The sequence below is a fragment of the Corvus brachyrhynchos genome, unplaced genomic scaffold (genome assembly GCF_000691975.1).
Source record: "Corvus brachyrhynchos isolate BGI_N302 unplaced genomic scaffold, ASM69197v1 scaffold705, whole genome shotgun sequence".
Lineage (NCBI taxonomy): Eukaryota > Metazoa > Chordata > Aves > Passeriformes > Corvidae > Corvus > Corvus brachyrhynchos.
In genome coordinates this window covers 1,918,320-1,935,013 of record NW_008238346.1, presented here as the reverse complement: position 1 = coordinate 1,935,013, position 16,694 = coordinate 1,918,320, and the positions used below count along the sequence as shown (strand labels likewise).

Sequence of the window (16,694 nt, the reverse complement as noted above, 5' to 3'; positions counted from 1 at the left end):
CTCTAGCAGCTTTTTTATTTGTACTGTCACACTCTGGGATGTATTTAAGCAGTGCTGCGGTGACAGAGAACAGGCCCTGGGCACAAGCCAGCTGTGTGATCACAGACATGGAATATCACCCTGTGCCTTTGGCTGCCCTTCAGCCTCTGCCTTATATTTTTAGCTTTCAGTCTCCTTACTGGGACAATTGTCTCTTCTTACAGTATTTGTAGCACACCGGGTGGATTAGCAGTTCTGTTCTCTCCTCCTCTGGTCTCTAGTAAAAAGCAAATATTCAAAAATTATTCCTTAATTTTGATTAACAAAGAATTGTGTTTCCTAACACTACATGACAAAGCATCCTTGTTTAAAGGAATTTGTTTGAACTGGCATCCAAGCTTGGATGTCTCTGTCACACAGCAGGTGCTTCAGATCACTAATCTCCTGCAGTCCAAGCTGGTATTTATTCCTGTCCACTGTCAGATCCTTTTGCTTGGCATAGTAGAACATACCATGCACCCCACAAATTGTGCTGGTGAGCATATTTAATTGTATATCAGCAGATTACCTATAATTAGCTCCATCACAGCAAGATCCTTGGAGATCCTTGTGGGAGGATTAGTGTCTTCTCCAAGGACAGAAGCAACCCTGCAGGGAAGATGGACCAGCAAAGTTCTGCTGGAGGAGATTTGAGCTGGTTAAAGCCTTTGATGATCAATCTGAAGTTGTCTGTATTTCAAAGTCCAGGCTTTGACTTCCATGAGCTGTAGCACTGGGTAACTACAAACATCTCAGGGTTTCCTATCAGTCCTGTGCATCTAGATAAACTCTTCATTGATTTGCTTTAATACTGGACTGTCAAGGTTGTCAGCTGGGATGGGGTTTGGCATGACTAGAAGTCAATGGTTTGTCTGTATTTGGAATAGTCAACTTAAACAAATTTTATATTCAGTGCAGAGAAACTGGGTCCTTCAGAGCCTGTTATGAGCAATGCATCTGGATGCTTGAGGCATCTACTCTGGGATCAGGACTGTGCCCTAGAAATGAATGTTTCTTTCTAGTGTGAGAGACAGATATAAATATCAAGGCTTAGCTGGGTGAAGCTCACCCAGTGCGATGGTCCTTCAGTCCAGTTCATCTTTTCCTTAGCCTCTGAGTAATCTCCCAGTATTAGCAGGACTCAGCAGGACTTAGGATAATTTTTCTAGGTTGTAGGAGGCACAGACAAAGGAGATGGAAGAGCAAGGTGTGGCAAATCATTTATAGAACTTGTTCGGCCCTGTAAGTCCACCCCAGTTTTGTGCTAATAATGCTTTCAAAAACCTCCAAATTTTTACCCCTTCTGACTGTACTAGAGCACCAGCTGTTACCTTGAAGACCTTGTAGGTCTCACAGATGCCCAGAGAGGCAGAATCACAGCTCCTCTCAGGCTAGAGCTGGGGCTACAATCATGGTCACAACATAAGCCATATCGCCCCAGATGGTTAACTCCTCTAGATTAAGAACCCACAATGGTTTTCTGTGTTGCTATTTCAGACTTTCCCACCTGATTAGCATCAAGTCTGTTCTCACTCATCTGAATATCTACTAGATACATCAGCAACTGGATTTTCCTAGGCATTAGTATATAATAATCTAATTTCTTATAGTGATACATTTAAGAAGACTAAATAATGAATCTTCTGATTTGGAGTGAGCTGTGTCTATCTTTCCATCTTGTCTTTTATTGCCATTGCATCTTCAATCTTATTCTTTCCAAAATGAATATCCAGGGGTTGAACCGGAAATTTCGAAGGTGTGTTGTGAACACTTAGACATGCTGATGTGAAAATGTGAGAACTCCTCCAAGCTCTCATTCTGCCCTGTTTCCTGTCCATGGAAAGTGCTGGTTCGAAGTATGGCATAGCAGCAGCCACCAGCTCATCCCAGTTGCTGTGGAGAGGTGTCTGCTGCAGTACATTGCTGTTACACTGGTGCTGAATGGCTGTAGGCTTTGTTACTCCCATTGCTGTACAGTTAAAGTGTGTATCTGTGTGAGCCTGCCATTAGGACAACTGAAACCATACATGCATAATGAGCTGGAAGTGGATTTCCAGTCTTGCACCATGGCTCCTGTGAGTAATACATACGTCACAGGCCTCTTCAGCATCACTGAGATTCCCCTCCTGACATGGAACCGTTCAGCTCAACAAGTGTTTGAGAGTCAGGACTTTAATTTGTATCAATATTATTTATTGGTGCTTTTCTGCCTCAAACTGGCAGAAGACTGCATGTCTGAAATTATTGGAAATATTGCCGTGTGTGTGTGCAATGCTGCCCATGTAAACAGAACAGAGAAAAGTTAGTCTGTGATCACAGACGTGTGCACAGATTTCAAAGAGAGAAAACTGAAAAGCTTTTCTATTCAGAAATATCACTGCAGAGGCCTGGGGAGATGCATTTAGATGCATGAACTTCTATGTCAGACAAAATCTCTCAAGATGCATTACACCAGGGCAGATGTTGTAGAACATATAACATTGACAAGGATCCTGACAGGATCCAGGAAGAGGAGAATGAAGACAGGAAGTTGCCTTTGGACTGCATCTCTCCTGAAACACAATGATATTGTTGATACTAAATTCTCACTATTAAACTGTGAACTCATCCTCTCTCTCCGTAAGTGTTGCAGTATTTCTGAGCTGACATCTTCATTTTTCAGCAAGTGATTGGGACAAAATTGCTCTTATTTTTAGATTAAATAAGAGATGATTAACAACAAAAATTCCCATAAAGAGTGACTTTATGTAATAATTCCATCCATTCTTTCATGCAAAAATATCCAACCAGCTCTAGTGCAAGATGCTATTAAAACCTGTTAAGAACATTTTAGATTTTGTTGGTTCCTACATCTGACTGCACCATATTAAGGTTAATGTATTAAATTAGTCTTAAAGCTTACATTGGTTACAGCTGAAATAGCCAAGATATTTCAGCATGAAGATATGAAAGATGAAGCCCATGGCCTTCTAAAGTCATTTGAGCGGGTGCATTGTGTGAAACGCTCTAGCAGTTGCCATCAGTTCCAGTCCAACCCCTCTGATTTTTATTAACCTTGAACTGTCACCAGTAAAAGTTAAAATGTATTAAATACATGCTAAAAACATCCTTCATGACACTGCTGCAATGGTGCTGCTGCAGAATGTGTCTTTGGCATTTGGAAGTTCATGACATTTGTCCTTGCATGCTTTTGCCTTGGTACCTTTATTGGTTGCAGGTTTTCTGTCATGAGGATTTTGTCTAGGTAGCTACAATATATCCTTTTGGCTTTAAAATCAAGAATAAAAAATAATTTGGCTTAGAAAGAAAAATTATTTTAAAAAATTATCATGAAATCTGAAGCAAATTACTGCTGCCTAAGGTTATTGAGCATGAACATGTGTTAGCATCAGTAAAATCATTGAATCAGAGAATAGTTTGGGTTGGAAGGAACCTTTAGAGGTCATCTAGTCCAGCTCCCAAAAGATGGGCAATCCATTGTGCTAGAAAGATGGTACTGGATGAAAATTGTTCAGATGAAACTGTAAAACAAGGTGTTTTAATGGAAAAGATGTAAACATACAGACATTGCTTTTCATTGACAGGTGTTGTCCAAACCCATTTTTAATTTTGGGCAATCCAGCCTTGCTTGTTTCTTGCAGTAAAGGCTGCAGAGGTGATGACATAGGTGTGTCTTAATCAAGTGTCAGTGGATCACATCTTTCTCTCTCTTGCAGGACTCAACATTCATCAGTCTAAGAGCAGCTCCAAATAACAGTTAATTATCCTACCCAACATCCCATCAGGGTGGTAAGTATTCTGGCATCTTACAGATAAAGATAATTATAAAAATACTAAAAATTTCTGACTGTGAATCATAAGCAATTGCATAAAGGACATTATTCCCCCACTTGTGGTAAAGCACATGTATAGAATTTATGCACTAATGTGTTACTCAGCCCACCAGCAATGAGTGCCTCTACAGGAGAAGCTACCAGGTGGCATCCAGTCATCAAACTCAACTTACATCACTCAGAGTAGACAGTAACATGCCTGGGTCCCATGCAGAAATGTCACTGCTGGCTTCAGTAAATTAACAAGATCATCCTCATGTACTTATGTTTTGGGGACAACTTCTTCATGCTTGTAAACAGGGAAGTTTTTCTTCCAAAGCAGTTTCAGGTACAATGCTGCCCCCATGACCACATGGACAATGGGGGAAATATAGTCTTACTCAGCACTCTATGATTGAAATGATTGACTGAAATAGACATTTAGAACCCTTGTTAGGGAATATATTTACCTTGACAACCATAGCAAAAGAGCAGTTGTTGTGCACTGAAAGAAGTTGCTACAAGTCATTTCAGCCATTGGTTCATGTCCAATAAAACCTCCAAGATGGGACTTCTTGACTATTTAGCATGAATACTTGAGAAACACTTGGATGCTTTGGGAATGAGGTTAGGTGATGATTTATATGGGAATGGTCATTAAACATCTTTTACCCATCAAGAACATGTGAAGCTTGTGCAATGATCTTCTTCCAACTTCTGACCCGGGATAACCCAGGTAATCTGTCCACCCCATTTGAGTGTTGAAAGAACAGCTGTATGTCCTTATATATTCTGGCATCACAGCAATGGGAACCGTGTAAGTGCCTCAGCAAGACAGATAAAATAGCAGGGAACAGAGATCATCTCTGGCACCTCTCCTGGGTACCTCCTCTCTATGTATGAATCATTCTTTATCTGGGTAGATTCTATTTATGTCCTTTCTCATGACCACATATGTGGCAGGATTGGCAGGCCACGGAAGTACACTGGTTATTTTGCCATTGCTTTTGTATTAAAGAAAATACAATTAGAGGAGTCCATACAGTGCTCAGGATACTGGCAGGCTGAAAAATAAATGTTTCTCAGGTGTCTTAGAATGGAGCAATATGTGAAGCAGAGCAGTTTAATTCTTTCAGAATTGCTGCCTGTTTTATAATTATCTTATGTGTTCCTTTACTGCTATTTTTCAATTGAGCACGAGAAATCCCTGATTAAAAATAAGTCTGTGGAATGATGTTTGTATGTACCTGTTAGTTAAAACAATACAATTAGGATGTTGTAGACAAAAGACAGTTCTGGAATAACCAGTACAAAGAAACATTTAAAAAATTAAGATATGAAGGTCAGAAGATGATACATAAATGCTTCATCACATTTCCCAGATTTTTTCTGTACTCATAGATCCTTTAGTTGGTAAGTAGAGGTGTTAACTGAGCATACAGAGATAAAATAGCAGTTTGCCAACAGTAGGAAAGGAAAGAAGCCATCCTATATGGCAAGTGCACTGGTTTCCAAACTGTAGGTGGTAGAAACCACTTTGGAAACCTATTTAATTAAGGAAAGAACGATGTTTCTGTTCAACACAATTACAGTGTTTTCAATCATGGCTGAATTGGATGTAACTTGTAGCAATACTTGAGGAAAACACCTTGATCAAGAAAAGAATGCTTTGGTGATTAATCCCATTGACATTACTGTGGCCTAAAAGGCTCTGACAAATGTAATGTAGTTTTAATTAGGGAATTAATACAAATAGATTCTGGTAAATTGAACTGTTGGCATGCAAACAAACTGGATTTTTTTTTAACTGGGAATTTAAATGAGAGAAAAGATATGTTATCAGTATTTAAGTTATTTTCCTTTTTTTACTCCCAGAAAACAAAATTAGGCCCTAACCTGGATAAAACATGTAAAGCACGTACTTTTTAAAGCCACAATTTGACCTCATTCTCCATGAAGTCTGTTTTCTTTCTGGGGCTCCCTCTCCCCCATGTTTATACTCTCATTCAATAACAGGAAACTATGCTATTCCTCACAAGCAGTGGGATGTGACTGTCTGAGCACAGCACCACAGACACTTCTTCTACTGGCTCTGCTACTCTGCACTGCTCCTGCCCCTCCCTCAGGTATTCCTCACACTCTTCCTCTGTCTCTAAAGCTGGACCCGTGTTGATGAGGACTTCTTTTTCAGGTGGATCATTTCCTCTCTCTAGATCACTGCACACATCTCTGAGGAGGGATATATCTTGCCACTAGCATGTTTTAGCCAAAAAATCCCAAAGGAATGGAGTGTTTTCTTTCTGTTGAGAGGCGGGAAAAAAATGAAAAGGTGAACCAGGAAGGGTCAGGTCTTCAGGTGACTCTTAGACCTGGTCTTTGGGCTTTGTTGAGTAGGCTGTTCAGTGACTGAATGTATTTATTCCAGTATTTCGAAGCGATTGTGTTTGGAGAGATGGAAGACTAAAACAGGATACTCAACAGGACAAATAGACTGGTGGGTTAGAAGCAAAGTTGGATGGGTGGATTCTTATGAGGCTGTGAAAAAGGAAAACCCCAAACATCTTTCAGCATTCCTATCCCCCTTAATGCAGCCCAACTGTGCCTGCCTTAGTTATCTAGTATTACTATTTTATTGCTGTTTGAATATATTTGATTCAAAAACATCACCTCTATCCATTATGAACACATCAGTCAAGGAAGCAAGCAATGCCACAGACTGAAAAACCCCACCCATGTCTTATTTGAGGCCTGATGATGTTTTAAATACTTGAGTGTTTTCTGAAGATGTCATATAGTTAAACTGTGATAAACTACTCATCTTTCAACTAGAATTTCTGACTACATAGTTATGTCTTGCCATCCCTGTGCATTTTGGCTGAGGAAAAAATTCTACTTTGTTATACCAGTGAAAATTTGGAGTCATCCCAATCTCTACTGATGGAAAAGGGAGGATGATGTTTTAAATACTTGAGTGTTTTCTGAAGATGTCATGTAGTTAAACTGTGATAAACTACTCATCTTTCAACTAGAATTTCTGACTACATAGTTATGTCTTGCCATCCCTGTGCATTTTGGCTGAGGAAAAAATTCTACTTTGTTATACCAGTGAAAATTTGGAGTCATCCCAATCTCTGCTGATGTAAAAGGGACCAGAGTCTTTCCCATACAATACTTTGTATAGCACTTCAACTTCTGCGCTGTGAAGTACCTAAAGTGGGTTTTGGAATGCTCCTTTCATTAATAATGCAATATTTTATCAAGAAAATATTCTGAACATAGTACAAAGAAAACTGGATACCATTTCTTCAATTTAGAACAGATGTATGGATAGCCACAACTGCCTGACTTTAGGCATACCCTGCAACCTAAGTTAACCCCTGAGATAAAAGTATTTCCCGAATTAAGAGTTTCAATTAAAGGACACTAATAAACTTTGTGCACTGAAAAATGGAGTATGTTCTTCCCCTGTACTAAATTTGAGAAAGTTGCAGTGCCCTGGCATCCTGAAGACATACTCAGACATTAAACTCTAAGTGTCTGAACAGTGAGTGAAAAATGGGATGACAGGAGGAGAGAGGCCCAAGTAACCTCAGTGCACAAAAGTATCTGTTTGCTAATGACCTGTTTGTTTTAGACCAAAAGTTTATTATTGCAGTCAGTAAAGATATGAGTTGAATTGCACACACATTTTCTGGCAGCATTGGTCAAAGTTTGTATTAACAGGTTTTGAAGGATAAAAAATTGACAATGAAAATCCCCTTTGTGGCAGACTATTAAGGCTACCAGCAACAGAACTATTGAGCATCCCAGGAAATGGATTTAACACAAAAAATGTTTTCTGCAGGTAGGATTTGCTTTCTGGCACTGCTTTGATGATTACTCAAGATCCTGTCTGTGCCATGGATTTTCATCTGCCGGTGGTGTTTGCATTAAGTTGTGTAACTGCTTCTTAATGCCTGTTACGTAAGGATGCATAGATTGCAGCTCTGTGAGGTGTCCTGCACAAATCACAACTGATAGGGTAAGCGTGGTTTCAAAGGTTACTCTCGGTTGAAAAAATTTTACATTAATTAAGCCCTCCCTGCATAAATCAAGTGCTTGGTTAATACAGAAGTGTGGAGTGTACGCTCAAGTAGGGCTCGGAAGGTAGGTAGCTGTGGTTGTCCTGTAACAGAGTATTTAAATTTTGTAATATTTTTATCATACACCACTGGGATGCAGCTTTCCTGGTCAGGGGAGAGATTTGCCATTGGCTTTTGCCATGCTATGATTTTACCCAAATGCTATGATTTTACACAAATAACATGTAGATAGAGAAGACATCAGAAGACATAGTCAATATTCAAAAGAGGGTTTTAAAATTTATTTTATACTAAGTTTACTGTTTTAGCTCTTTTTCTTGTATTTAATTTTAATTAGGCTAAGTCAAGATCTGTACTGAGGAAAAAGAGTCTAAAGACGGCTTGAATGTTGCACTAAATAGAGCATTTAGCCTGAAATGGAAGAAAGTGAAGAGAATGGAGATGAGAAAAGGAATCTCAGTTTAGCAAAAATGAAACAGTTTTTTAAGTCGAAATCAGAAGGATTATAGACACAGTTGGAATTCAAAATTTTTTAGCTATAACATTACCTCCTTTTTTCTCTACCATTAATTAAAACCTTTCTAAATGATTCATTTGAATTCCCATAGCAAACACAAGTTACATTTCAGGCACTTCTTCACTGGAGGGCTCCACCAGGATGTATTTTCTAGTGTGGTTCTCTGAAAATGCACACCTTACTTTGTACAGAGCCTCTTCAAATTCCAAATATTAACTGACCACAGGGATATCACATATATCTATGGTCAGGAAACTTCTTACATAGAGTCCTCAGAGGAATAGAAAAAGCAGAGAAGCAAAGAGAGTGATCATGCTACTGACCACAGAGTTGCAAAATTGCATACGGACTCTTTGATTGTGCATGGTTCTGCTTCCAAACATTCTAAGTATAGACATGGATGACTTTTTCTCCATATCTGCCTTTTAATGAGATTTAACAACACCTAGATTAGAAAATAAATTATATTTCAAAATATATTTGCTCTCATTTTGAGGGCTGATCAGAAGCAGATAAGATATCTATGCCAGTCCTTGAAGTATTAGTTAAAATATAGTAACCAAGTTATTTTTAGTAACAGGTATTGCTTGGGTAAACAAGCTATGAAATTTTGCTCTATGTTTCATCATACTGGGTAGGATTACTGATGGTACCTCCTGGCCCATACATACTAATGATCTACTAGAGGAGCTGAAACTGAATGAGGAATGGCCAAAAATAATCAGATGATGCCATGATGTAGGTTGAACATGGGGCTGATATTTGCAACATAATTCTCTCGGAAGATGGTTCCAGAAATTACTTTTAAAGTGCACAGGAGCCTTCTCCAGTTTCCAATCTGGCTGCTGCTTTCCAAATATTTTTTATGCATTAACTTAATTAGCACATTCTAAGCATATGTCATGTAAGAAATACTAAACATTATCTATCCACAAATATGTGTCTGAGAAATGCCACAGGTGAAAATGCACAGAAAGTTCTTCTGTGAAAAAAGCTGGTGGGGAAACACAATTGAGCTTGATTGGGGAAGCTCAGTTTGACTCAGAGACACTGCAGTAGCTCAGGATGAGAAGATAACATTTTGCAAGGAAGAGCCAGAGGTATGCATGCCCAGTATATTCGGACCACTAAAGCAGACTTCTGAATGCAAATTCAAAGTGCACTGGTCTGCTCATTACTTTTTGTATTTCATAATATAAACATAACGTTTATCATTTATCATTTACATTATACTTATTATTATTATATACAAACTGAAAGAGGGGAAACTTTGGCTAGATATAAGAAAAAATTCTTCACTGTGAGGGTGGTGAGATACTGGAACAGGTTGCTGAGGAAGGTTGTGGATGCCCCAATCCTGGAAGTGTTCAAGGCCAGGTTGGATAAGGCCTTGAGCAATTTGGTCTACTGGGAGGTGTCCCTGCCCATGGCAGGGGGGCTTGGGACTAGATGCTCTTTAAGGTTCCTTCCTAACCCATAAGATTCTATGAGAAAACCACACCAGTGTAGTCAATCCATAACATTAATTAAAAAGTTCAGTCACAAAATGCAGAGGTGGTTATCTGCAGTTTGCTAATGTTTTTCCTCAGAAGAAATAAAACGCTGTGGCTTCAAGAGGCTCCTCATCTTGTCTTTCAACCTGAGTTAACCCCCATTCTAGTTTACCTGAACCACTGTGATGCTTTTGGTAAATTATGCTGATAAACAGATGCTCAAATTTGCTCAATTGTTTTATGCTGGATGAAATGTTTTTTCTTTGTAACTTTGTGTCTCTGAAAGACAGGGCTTTTAAAGCCAAAATCTGATATAATCTTCTCTTGTAGCTCAAGCTAAGTTGATGATGTTCTAATCAAAGGCATCAATCACTTCTCTTCCTCAAAAGACCTGTCTCAAAACATCCCTGTCCCACAGCCTGGGGTACTTTGCTTCAGGGAATGTTTAGTCTTTTTTTGTAGGTAAAGGTAAAATAAACAAGAACCTTCCAGAAACCACTCTTGCTTTATTCAACCTATGGAAATAATGAAAGGGGAAAGTGTAGTAAGAATAAACAAGGCACGTATGACCCTTCATTATCCTAAATCTGAAAGAGCTGTGGGGTGACTTAGCCCACAAGCAGCTTTATGAATCCAGCCTGTCATGCTGGATGTAATTCTCCTGAAGCCATGGTTGGTCATGTGTGAAATACAAAGCTAGTAATATGTTCTGTTCTTTTATAAAGGGGAAAGACAGGACCTGCAAAACCATCATCTTCTAGAAAGAGATTTTACCCTTTTCAAGGCTTCTGGAATTTGAGGTGAATATCCTGGAATAATTTAAGAGGCAATTTAAGAGTTTAGGCAGTTCAAGAGTTTAGGGTATACAAATAAAAAGATTTCTGCTCTCATGAAGGTATAAGGTGCTTGGGAAAGTATTAGGTTATGCTTCAACAGTAAAAAAACCCCTATGTTAGATTTTATCACGATATGAGTTGAATATCTGTAATTTAGTAACTGAAAAAGTATGTTTTTGCTGGGCCAATTGGTACCGTTTTGGTCAAATGATCACCCACAGTTTTTGAGATCTAGCATTGCAGTACAGTGGTTGGCTGGATCTTAGGACTTAAACAAGGACATTTTTCTGCAGTTCCCAGATGCAAGAGACACATAAGTGGGAGTGGGAAAAATGCCCTTGTTTGGGAAACACACTGTGGGAAAATTGCTCAACATGACTTGAGTGTCAGAATTGGAATGTAACAAGTGGTGTAGCCAGATTAGTGCAGAGAGAAGGCCAAGAGCAAAAAACTGCTTTTTGTCAGGGTTCTCAGTTAATTTTGTCATGCTGAGGCAAAATTTATAGTTTACTTTTTGTTCATTGTGTTCATAGATAAAATTTCAGTTACATAAAATTAATTATATATATCTATGGTAAACTAAAGCTGGAGACCTATTTTTTAGTGACACTGACTTACAAAAAGGAAATATATCTAGACATGTATGGGGATATTTAGTTTCTTTGTGCTTTTTCCAAAACCAAAAATGAACAATTCCATTTTGTTTGCTTGGATAAATTGGGGAGCAGGGCGTGTTCACCTTTGGAGGTGTCTCTCTGTTCATTTATATAAGAGATAATCACATAAGGGATTGGAAAGTATTGAGAGTGTAAAGCCTTCATTGGAATATATGGCAGTCTGCATCAGGACCATTGCATCAGAGCAGAACAGATGCCCAGACACTTTCCTAACTCTCCCAAGGTGTTTCAAAAGATGGCTCCAAAATTCTGAGAAAATTTCCCAACCAACAGGTCTTGTGTCTTTCACATCAAAGGCATTAAGACTCTTCCAATGTCCCACCCAACACTGCCTTGATTATGGTCCCAAATTCCTGAAAATACCTGGGTCACACAGTCTGTTGCAAAGCCTCTTGAGCACTGTTGTTGAAAGAGCTGTCTGTGATCCTGACTTTCAATATCTACAGTACTTTACAAGATGTGACAAGTCCATCTAAAGCCAACAACTTCACAATAGAGCAAACCTCAGCAGTGAAAAGTGCCTCCTTTTGAGATACTGATGAAACACTTGCCTAGAACCTCATAATGACTAGGGATTTTGTTATTCTAGAACAATTTGCAGTTCTGTGACTCAAGGATGAGTCACAGCAAATTTGGTAAGATCACAATTTTGTGATTTTTCTATGAGATGCCATTTTTTCAAAATTGCCCATACTGCCCTTAGGTCTCAGATTTCTCTATTTTCTGTTATATTCCTTGGTTTCTCTTTTGGAAGGGTAGAAAGCAGTTCTGGATTTCTGAAGAGGGAACTAGATGAGAAGAAAGTCTTTGCTTTTTGCAGAGAAGTTGACAAGAAGTAGAAGTTTATTTGGCTTGACATTAAAGTTATTAGTGGCACTTGAAATACCTGCAAATGAAATGTATCCTTTTAACACCAGAGTCTCCCGCACATACCAATTTTTAATGATTTACAAATGGGTAATAACTTTGAATATCCAGCAGTATTTAGGGCCTATATGCAGTAAATTAGTTGCTTCATCTGTTGTTTTTCAGATAAAATCAGCTCTTGGATAGAGTGTCAGCTTCGCAAATACTCTCAAGAAACAAAAGTGGAGAACTGAACTAACCACCCTTACAACATGTCCCCCTTGCTCACAGCAGGCATGGGGAAGCTTGCACTGTTATGGCAGATAATTGCTCAAGGCACGAGTATGGGACAATCTTGTTCCAAATTCTGCCATGCCGTATTGCTAGATTAAAAATGCTGGCAAATTCCTTTGGATAGTTAGGATTTTCTGATTTGTGCAAAATGCATATGTGTAATTTCTTGATAGAAAAATGGTGCTAAGTTTGGAAGTGTAAAAGTTAGTTATATTAGGTTTAAACCAGTTAGTTACACTGTTTTTTTCTGTTAGAACAAAAGCCTTTTTTGTACTAATGTAACAAGTTCAAGGGAAAAGGTAGGAGCAGCTTGGGCTGAAATGCCCCTTATCTTTTCAAAATTACAGAAACACGATATGCTATATTACATAGGAGAGAGTCACTCTACTCTTAATGAATTTTGTATTTGTTCTTAAGATAAGGGGGATGAAATAGAAGAGAAAAAAATCATTTGTCTTGAAAGGAGATATAAAGTATACAAAAACCATTTTTACATACAATTTTATCAGCCCATTTCGTGGCCACTTGCCACTCTCAGATGCTCTTAATATATTGCATACCACAGGCAATAATGCTGACACTGAGTTTTGCCACTGCCAAACTGCATATTCATTATTGTTAATAGTCATGTGAGGTCAAGTTCGGTCACTGCAAACAAAGAACCTTTGTCTGGATCTTTACTCCCTCCTCAAACAGCTTTTGGTTTCCTAACTTTTGTAGTGCTCCCCAAGTTGAAAGTTTCTTTTTAAAGAGGATGCTGTGTACTCTTTTGTAAACATGTCTCCATTACTAAAAGTGACATCATGGGAATCGCTGGAAATGAGCTTGGAGAACAGACCCAGGGTACAGCCAATGTGAAAAGAAGTCCCCTTGTCCCTGCTCCCTCCTCCTCCCCACAGCATTGTCCAGCAAACAGGTACTTTGTCGAACTTCACTGGAAGCTTCATGAGGAATTTAAACATAGGAAGGACCAATCATTATTTTAGAAAAAAGAGTCCTGCCAGCTCTTTCTCTTCTGCAGGCTGCTATGCACAAATGTGGTCAGCAGCTTATTCACACAAAGCCAGGGTTCTGCTCATTGGCCATCATATGCAAATCACCTCCCTGGACTCATTGGCATGCTAAACACTTTGGTTTAAGGACTTTAAAAAGATGGACTGCAAAACTCGGGCATGCTCCCGCTCCTACTGAGATCAGTGGCAAACCTCCCATTGGCTTCAATGGAAGCAGGATAAAATCTCCCTTTTCTGGAAGTGAAACCCAGCAGTATTTGAGCTTTTTGGAGCACATGCAGCTCTGGAAGTCTGTTCCTTCGTGGCATTCCAAAATTTTTCCCATTTGCCTGATTCCATGGCAACACAACATCACCACCAAGCTTTCAATACTGAAATGCGATTTTACTACTAAGCCTGTGGATTTATACAAGTGTAAAAAGATCTTGCTAAGCTGCAATTCCCATTAGACTAATTCAGGATCCTCTTCAAATGAGTGACAAAATTATCTCTGTCTGGACTTATTTTACAGTAAGCCAAGAATTTTTTAAGGTTAGAAAAACAGGAAAGCTGCTCTACAATCATACAAGAAACATTCATTATTATACAGAATCACTGTGTTTGAGTAAAACACTGTATTTATTTACTATGCTTTTCAAAACAGTCCAAAGAATAGCCTAAGCAGTTTTCTCGTAAATGATACTAAAATCAGACTCTAGAAACTGCACAAAACTATGATAAAGCCATTGAGGCTTTTCTCCTGACTTTTGTATTAACTTATATTACAGAAATAACTCTTTTGCAACCAGAAAACAATACACTAGTGTAAAAGTGTACAATGAAAAAACATGCTAAAATCTTCATATTAGGTTTTAAATGTACTATAGGTCATCTTTTATAGAGGGAAGCAAAGCAGACAAGCTGGCTTTATACTCTGGCTGAGAGTTTGCTCTGAGTTACATTGCAGCACAATGAAAACAAGTGCCCCCTTTGATCCCCTATTTTTATGAGTGGAAGGGGAAAAAAATCAGTGTGATTCCATACCTAGAGAAGGTGTATGTAAGCAGTATTGAGGGTCTTTTACAAAGTACCTACTAAGAAATTCCCATGTAACAATACAAATGCAGTGAAACAATTAAATTAGTAAGTAACACATTAGTAAGATTTTTAACTGCCTTATGTTTCCTGCATTTTCTTAGACTCAATATATATGTGTTCATTGCCATCTCTGTTACATTCAGTTTTCATGTAATCCAGCTCTTGAATCATCTCCTCCAATGTGATTTCTATCATGATTCAAGCTCTGATTTCTCTCACTGCACATAGACTCATGCTGGAAGCAATGATCAGGATGTGGGCTGCAGCATCATATTGGGACTTTGACTACTTCTGTGATCTGCTCCTTAGATGAAGAGAATTACAAAAACATGATGTAACGCCGGATTTCACTTTTCTGAGTGGAGTTCAGAGCTTCCCCTTCCGATGCTTCCAACACCTCTGCGTCAAACACGCACCCCTGGGTGTGGGATGTGGCCCTGCTGCTGGTCACAGGATCAAAGACACCCATTTCCTTCTCTGGTGCCCACTAAGGCAATGAGATGCTCATTGAGCAAGCAAAGCCGAGATGAGGGTGTAGTGACAGAGGACACAGATGTGACAACAGCACTGCGACTGTCGGTGAAACACTTACGGCCTCCTGGCTCAGCTCTGATTAGTGAAGCAGCTACAAATCCTCTTAGCTGCAGAAGAGCCGGCTGAAAGCAGACTCTGCCCCCTCTTTCCCAACTGACTTTCAACAAATCACTCCAAGAAAAAGTTGACATAAATTCAAAAGCTTTATTATAAAGCTGGACAGCAAAGGGCTTGTATTTTAGAAGTGGCCAGAGATTCTGGGTATGTTCCTTTTCAAGACCAAAATTAGAAAGTGGGTGTTTGGCACTATTTCACCAACTCTCCTTCACCAGACCTGACAAAGTTGAAATTCCTGGCCCAGATTATGAGAAAACTGGATGAAAACTTTAGTATGTGAATGTGCTCTAAGAAATACAATTAGAGATCATCTTTTCTTTGTACAAAATGTTATGTTTTAGAAAACTATTTGCTATACACAAATACTGGACTGCTTATTACACAGAAATACAAACTTTATAGGAGTTGTACATTTCAGTAGCTCATATCTTATGGTATTTTTTAATTTGAAAAGGGTCTTTTTGGTGTCTTTTATTCCAATGTCCACGTTGCAACAAAATTAAGTATTTCTTCTTGCTAAAGGAGGAAATTTCAGACTCAAAATCCCTTCTGACCCACAAACTGCAGAACGCTTTTCATAAACTATCAGATCTAATACTCCACTGGTATCCCCCGGAGGCACTCAGTTGTGGGAACTAGGGCAGCTCCCCTATGCATGCAGCAGTTAGGTTTTTGTCTATCACATCTATGCATTTTCTTTTATGTGTGAAAGGCAGTTGTAATTCTTACTTTACAATTCTCATTTGTAATAATTTCAAAACAACATCTAGAAAGAAGACCTTAAGAGGAAAACTAACACCTCGTGGTACTTAAATTTGTAAGCAGAGTATTTGCATTAGTATAAATGATATCGTGTATTTCGTCAGTTTATTCCTGTATTGCACTGCTGTGATTTGGACATTCAGAGAAGAAATGTAGGCACGAGCCTTTACGCTGGGCTGTAACTCAAGCCACAGAGAAACTATCTTTAACCAGTCCAAGAATGCAAAAGCCAAAAAATACTCTCGTCCTTGTTTGGTTACATGCAGCAATCTCAATCAACATTTACTTTTGCTCTCAGTAGAAGGCAAATTGGCACTGCTGCAAGGCCGGGCAGGCAAATCGATACCTGTCCCGAAATTTCTGCAGTTGTTCTCAGCGCCAACTCTGAGTCGCTGCAGACCCATTTAAACACCATTTCACGTCGTTTTGCCAGCGTTTTCCTGTTTAGCAGCTCAGATTTGAGAGCAAAACAGCTGTGAGTAGCTGCTCTCTCTGGGCTGGGGGAGGGGGCCGGGGAAGCGGCTGTTGAACCATGCGGCGGCTGCGCCAGGGCCGGGGCGGCCGGAGCGGCTCCGGGCAGGGCTGGGCACGGGCACCGCAGCGGTGCGAGGGGTGC

At 39.2% G+C, this 16,694-nt stretch overlaps 1 long non-coding RNA gene across 2 annotated transcripts in view; it reads left to right on the top strand.

Moving 5' to 3' along the window:
* LOC108446949 overlaps positions 1 to 15,726 on the top strand; it is a 16,599-nt gene extending 873 nt beyond the window's left edge. The window contains exons 2-3 of one of the 2 annotated variants that reach the window (XR_001862289.1): positions 3,735 to 3,807; positions 14,894 to 15,726. This is a non-coding gene — a long non-coding RNA (uncharacterized LOC108446949). Of the gene's footprint in view, positions 1 to 3,734; positions 3,808 to 7,674; positions 9,669 to 14,893 lie in introns of those variants that run through there. The other variant, XR_001862290.1, reaches the window with a different exon arrangement.
* Positions 15,727 to 16,694: the final 968 nt, after the last annotated feature.